Raw genomic sequence first — 6,163 nt, 5'->3', positions numbered from 1 at the left:
TTCATTGTAAGCTAAAGGGCTTAATAGACAACACGTAGCTTTTATGGGCTTTCAATTGAGGATATAAGCTATTTGATCAAACCACATGAATTCTTTGTTTGCTTCTACTTTTCCCTTTTATCTTTGTCAATCTTTCATATAACAACTTTAACAACATTAAATATTACAAATCTAACAGTGTATCTATTATCTAGTGTCATGTAATTTAAAATTTAAAATTATGTAGCACTTTATATATTGTTAGATCTAAGAATTAAAATCTAAACTATGAAATAAACTCTCTTACATTTCACTTGAAATGTAAAGGATCATCGTCCCATCATATTCTTACTTCAAGTTGAAGGTGGTAACCGAGGAAAGTAAGATGATTTTATCTTTTTGGAGGGGAAGATTCCTTTTCTTTTCTTTATTCTAATCTCTTAGATGTTCGGTATTTGGGCTTCTTTATTGAAACTAGTCTCATACAATTTGATTGACAATCTCTTCCTCTATTCTTAGAAAAACCATTGGTCATTAGGAATTTTGTGGAGGATAGCATCCATACCAATGAGATGTGAGAGATGCCTCTCTTTTTTCTGCTCTCCCTAATTAAATGGTTAGTTTATTTTCCAGTCAAGATCCTTAAAATGCTTGACAACCACTTGATTCTCGCATATCTCACTCCGGTTTAATCGTTTGGATTGAACCTAGGGAAGAATTATCTGCAAAATTTGTTGTATTTTGGTTTGATTATTCAAAATTGAATTATAGTCAATCCCATATAACACTCAATTTTTTTGCAAAATAACATCATTTTGCTAACAATTTTGTTAGTTAGCAACGTTTCCAAACTATTTAGGAAACTAGCATCTCGAGTCTCTGAAACTTGAGTTCCTGTAGCAGCTCGAGGACTAAAAATCCACATGAAAATCAAGTCTTTAAGTCTCGAGTTCCTCTACACCATCTTCTTCCTTCATTCTTCTTCTTCTTCTTCTTCTTCTTCTTTTTTTTTTTTTCATTTGCTATCCTACTCCCTTCTTCCAAGCCCCAAAAACCCAAGACAGTTCTTCCTTCTTCATCTAAATCCATTTCTCAAAATCCCAAACCCAAAAATCACGATCTCAATCGGAACAAAAATCCAAACCCAAAAATCACGATTTTGGCACCGAAGCACCGTGGGTTTGATGATCTGGGCACCGAAGGAATATTTTTTGTTGTGGATTTGTGTTTCAGTTCTGGGTTTATGTTTTCTGGGATGGTCAATTAGTGCTTGCTGGGTTGAGGGAACTCAAGTCTCTAAGACTCAAGTTCCACGTGGATTTTTTTAATCCACCTTAGCTACGCACCTTATGGAAATCAAGTCTAAAAGACTTGAGATGTTAGTTTCCTAAATATTTTGAAAATGGTGCTAACTAAAAAAATTATTTGAAAATGAATGTTATTTTGCAAAAAAAAATCCCCCTGGATCTTGTAAAATTGTTAATACTATTAAATCCGTTTACATTGATTGCATCAAAAGAGTCTTGAAACTCATTTTGTCTTGAGTGAATCATCTTTTAGTGAGTTTCCTCGTATGTTTCCACTCCTACTCTCAACATATGAGTTGTTTTATATCTAATTATAAAAGGATTGCTTGTGTCAGGAATTCAGGATGAGTTTATTTAACCGTTGTTTTAGGATTAGGTAAATGAATTGATAATGTCGCATAAGTTTGGTAAATTATTATAAAGAAAGGTAAAATTTTAAAGAACTCCATTTGATAGAATCTGAAAAGCTCTAAGAGAATTTTGATCTAAATTTGCAAGCATCAAAGTACGGGGTTTACGGTTCCCCAGCACTTTTTTTAAGTCACTTATTCGCGTGTTGACCAAATAAAACTATAGAAAGATCAAATTGTTCAAGGGAATTAGGCCAGTTACGTGGTAGAATAATGATTAAATTGACGAGATTGATAAAGACATTGTTGGCATTTCTCCTTATGTTTATCGTGAGTGAAGGAAAGATATTTCACATTAGATTAAGGCCTAGTTTGCCACAATAATTTAAAGTGATAGTTTTCAAACAAATACCAAGCAAGAATGTGGCAAGAAATGCTAACGTCATAATAGTATGAAATGAGAACTTACGCGGTTTGGCATTGGGGTAGGAACTTTAATTAGCAGTAGAGCATCTCCAGCAGCTTCTCTAAATTTTTGTACTGTTTAGAGAATGAACAGTGACATTTAACTTTTACCTACCCACTTTTTCAAATACATTTTCCAACAGATTCTCTATCACATTTTCTATCTCATTTAAATATTATTTCTTTATTCATTGTTTATTCTTTTTTTAATCATCATTTATTCTTTTTTTAACAACTATACTTTTTAATGAGAAATGTTATCTTCACAACATTTTACGCAATACTTTCACAACAAAATTTATGTGGAAAGTTGCTACTAGTTTTAATTTGAACTCACTACTGAAATTATTTTTTTACTCGCCAATATTATCTAATAACAATCCGTTACTTAAAATTTATTGTGAAAATATAGTAGTAGCATTTCTTATTTTTTATATTATTTTTCCCTTCCACACCATCTGTCCATCTGGACGTGTTTCTTCTTCTTTTCTTTTCTTTTTTCTGTTTTTTTTTTTCTCTTGGTTTTTTCTCCATCACCCACATATCCCACTCCTTTCATCTATGGCTCTATCTACCTTCTTTTTCTTTTTCTTCTAGTTCATTCCAGATCATTTCTTCTTCTTCAGCTGTCTCTCTTTCTCTCTTTCTCTAGCTCTTTCTTTTTTTACTTTTTCTATTTCTACTTCTATTTTCTCTCTTCTTCAGCTCAGTTCACACACACACACACGGCCTTCGTCTATCTTCTTTTTTTTTTTTTTTTTTTTTTTTTCTGATTCACTTTGTTGTTACAATGGAGCTTAGATAGACTTTCATGCTCTTGATCTGTTGTTTTTGTTTTGATTTTAGATTTTTTGTTCTAATTAAATTTGTATTTTTTCCTGTTCTTGATCTGTTATTGTGTTTTTGTTTTGATTGTATTACCGTTTGAGATAGAGACAGATGAACAAGGAAGAGAGGAGGAAAGAGAAAGAATTTTTTTTATTCAACCGGGTTTTTTTTTAAGATGAAACAATGGTTTGGAGTTGCTACAGTGTTCTCTAAATTAAGAGAACTACTGTAGCAACTTCAAAAAAAAAAAATTTGAAGAATCTATGTGTTTAGAGAAGCTATTGGAAGGTGAACAGTAGCATTTGGCGGCCCAAAAATAGTTTTACAGTGACTATTGGAGATGCTCTTAGAGTTTTAATTGAAAAGTTCTTTATGTATTTTGAATATTTAATAGATTACAATAAATAGTGCTAGTTGAATAGGATAATTTTCCTTCAAACCTACTCTCTAATTTGAGGAGAAAACCATTTCACCCCAACTAATGGGTCCCGGGAGAAAACTCTTGAATCCGCTATTTTCACTCCTCCCTAACCAAACACCATTTTCTCCCATATTTTCTCTTTTCCCTTTTGCTCTTTCCACTTTTCTCCCAACCAAACAAACCCTTAAAATACTTTAAATAGAGTAATACATGAACATGAGATGACGTTGGTAGCAAATATAAGCTTATATCGTCATGAGTAAAGCAAATAGCTTCAAAGAGTGATGTGGGGAGCACAACCAAAATATTTCATAATTTTTTATTTCAGGGTTTTTTTTTTTTATCTAAATTCTTAAATTTCATTCTTGAATTTTGAAGTTTGAATTTCAAATCTTTCTAGATTTTAATTTTTTAAATAACAATGTTGAGGATTTTATGGAATGTAATTATGGAATGATCTACTCTTTAAAGCTTATTATAATGGAGAAATATTATGCTCACAATATTTCACGATACTTTTACAACAAATAATAAGTGGCAGGTTGTTATATATTATTATTGGTGGGCAAAAAAGTAATTTCAACACTTAGGGCCCATTTGGTAAAAGATTTCTGGCAATGTTGTTTAAGTGTTTTGAAAATACGTGTAGGTGAAAAAGTATTATGAAAATACGTGTTTTAGTGTTTAAATAACAAAAACTATTACTTAAACAACATTATCAAACAAATCCTTATAATTTACCGTGAAAGTTCTGTAAAAAATATTAAAAACCGTAATACTTCCTATAAAAAAAGATGTTGAGTTTAATTTTGGGCAGTACAATATGAATAAAATATTGATTTATTAGAAACTTGTTCCACTCTTTTCTTTTCCCTTGTTGTTTACCCCACCAACCTGTCTTGCATGAGAGAGAGAGAGGAAATTTGTCTTCGTCTAGTCTAAAGTAACAAGTAGAAAATTTGTCTTCGTCTAGTCTAGGTAACACGTTTTGGGGTGAAAGTAGCTAAAAATGTGAGATGTCAAACCGATGTGTACGCTGTTAGTTTTAGACAAGACAGCTCAGCTAGGCAACTCCATTTCAATCAAATCCATCTATTGGCGGCTTTGTATTGGATGGCTTCATCGGACATCGAGAATCCATATAAGAAAATCTTCCTTGGAGAATGAAGAACAGAGAAAAGAGCTTAGCTAGTTTGTAAACCAAGGTTCTTAAGGCTTCAATCTCATGTATAAAGCATAACAGATTAATAGTAAAGGATCTATGTCTGAGTTTGTGGTTTTCCCTAGTACTTCTTTAGCATATATAAGTATAAGCCTATAAACTATCAAAAATTTACATGCAAACAAATATCTTAAATTGAAAAATTATTTTCCGGAAAATGTTTTATTTCAAAAATCACATTTTGGGGCGTTTGTTTCTATAGATTCTCCTCAAAAATGTGATTTTTTTTTGGTCATTCAGAACAAAAGCTCTGAAAAATAAAAAGTATCTAACAAAAAGGAGAATATGTTCAATCTGTAGCAATTGGGGTATCTTGATTCAAGACTATGGTTCCAAACCAAGTTAGGTCAAGGCATGAAAGTTTGGTGACAATGTGGTGGTCTTTAAAATCAGCTAACGACTTCATACATAGAAAATTCAATACTTCTGGTGGTTTTAATATGCCTATATTTTCCAAGCTAAAAATTTGCATATATTGCATGCAAACCACATGTCAAAATATTATGAATAAATGCTCGGCAGAGCTAATGACTAGTATTTATTCATCGGGACCAAAAAATTATGCTGCTGTCTTTTTCTGTTGCTTTATTTTGTATAGCCCAACCTATAAAGGGCATTAAAAATATATAAGCTAAAAATATATGAGCTAAGGTAGATCTCAATAAAGATTGAAATACTATATTGCTATTTTATAAATAAAAAGCATATATCTTATTCTTTACCAGCCCTTCTTTTTTATGGGGTTTGGTGTCCAACTATATGCAAATTGTTAAACCATGCAAGTTTAGTTGCTCTCAAAAAAATAATATATATATATATATATATATCTTGCCCCCATCGAGGTTCTTTTTCCAGCTTCAGGCAACCAAAATTTTCGGTAACAACTACTAATTATTAGTTGAATCAGTTTATGACTTTTTTCTTTATACCATCTTTCCTTTTATTAGTTGAATTAGTTTATGACTTTTTTTTCTTTATACTATCTTTCCTTTCAATCTTTTGGCTGAAATGGCACGTATATGAAAAGTCGTTCAATTGAACATATTAGATGTTTATCATGATTTTAAAATGGTGGAGCCAAACAGCCTCTAAGTCGTTCAATTAGATGTTTATCATGATTTAAAATCATTATAATTACTTTTTGTGTTATCTTTTCGTCATATTATTCTAGTATCCTCTAACTCTTTTTGAAATATATATTTTTATTTAAATTTTATGTTCGACTCTTTTTATATTAGTAGTGAAATTTTTATCAAGAAATCTTATTTGATATCTTCTCTCTCTCTCTCCATATTAATATTTTATACTATGCATTTATAATAAAAACAACATTAAAAAAAGAGTCTATATATCAACAATGTAAAATTATATTATAACTAAAGTGTAAAATAATAGAATTAATTTCTCAAAGAACTTTTGAAACGTCACTTAATATTAAAATTACCTAATAGCCTTAATCTACCAAGCAAAGACAAATTCAACGCATAATTTTGTTTTTTTAATTATATAAGTAGATTCAACACATAACTCAATGAATTAATACTAATCAAATTGAAATTAAATTTGTATAGAGAATCAAATATTATGGTCT

This window comes from Quercus suber, unplaced genomic scaffold (assembly GCF_002906115.3).
Source record: "Quercus suber isolate HL8 unplaced genomic scaffold, Cork oak 2.0 scaffold_436, whole genome shotgun sequence".
Taxonomy (NCBI): Eukaryota; Viridiplantae; Streptophyta; class Magnoliopsida; order Fagales; family Fagaceae; genus Quercus; species Quercus suber.
This window is presented reverse-complemented; position numbering follows the sequence as displayed.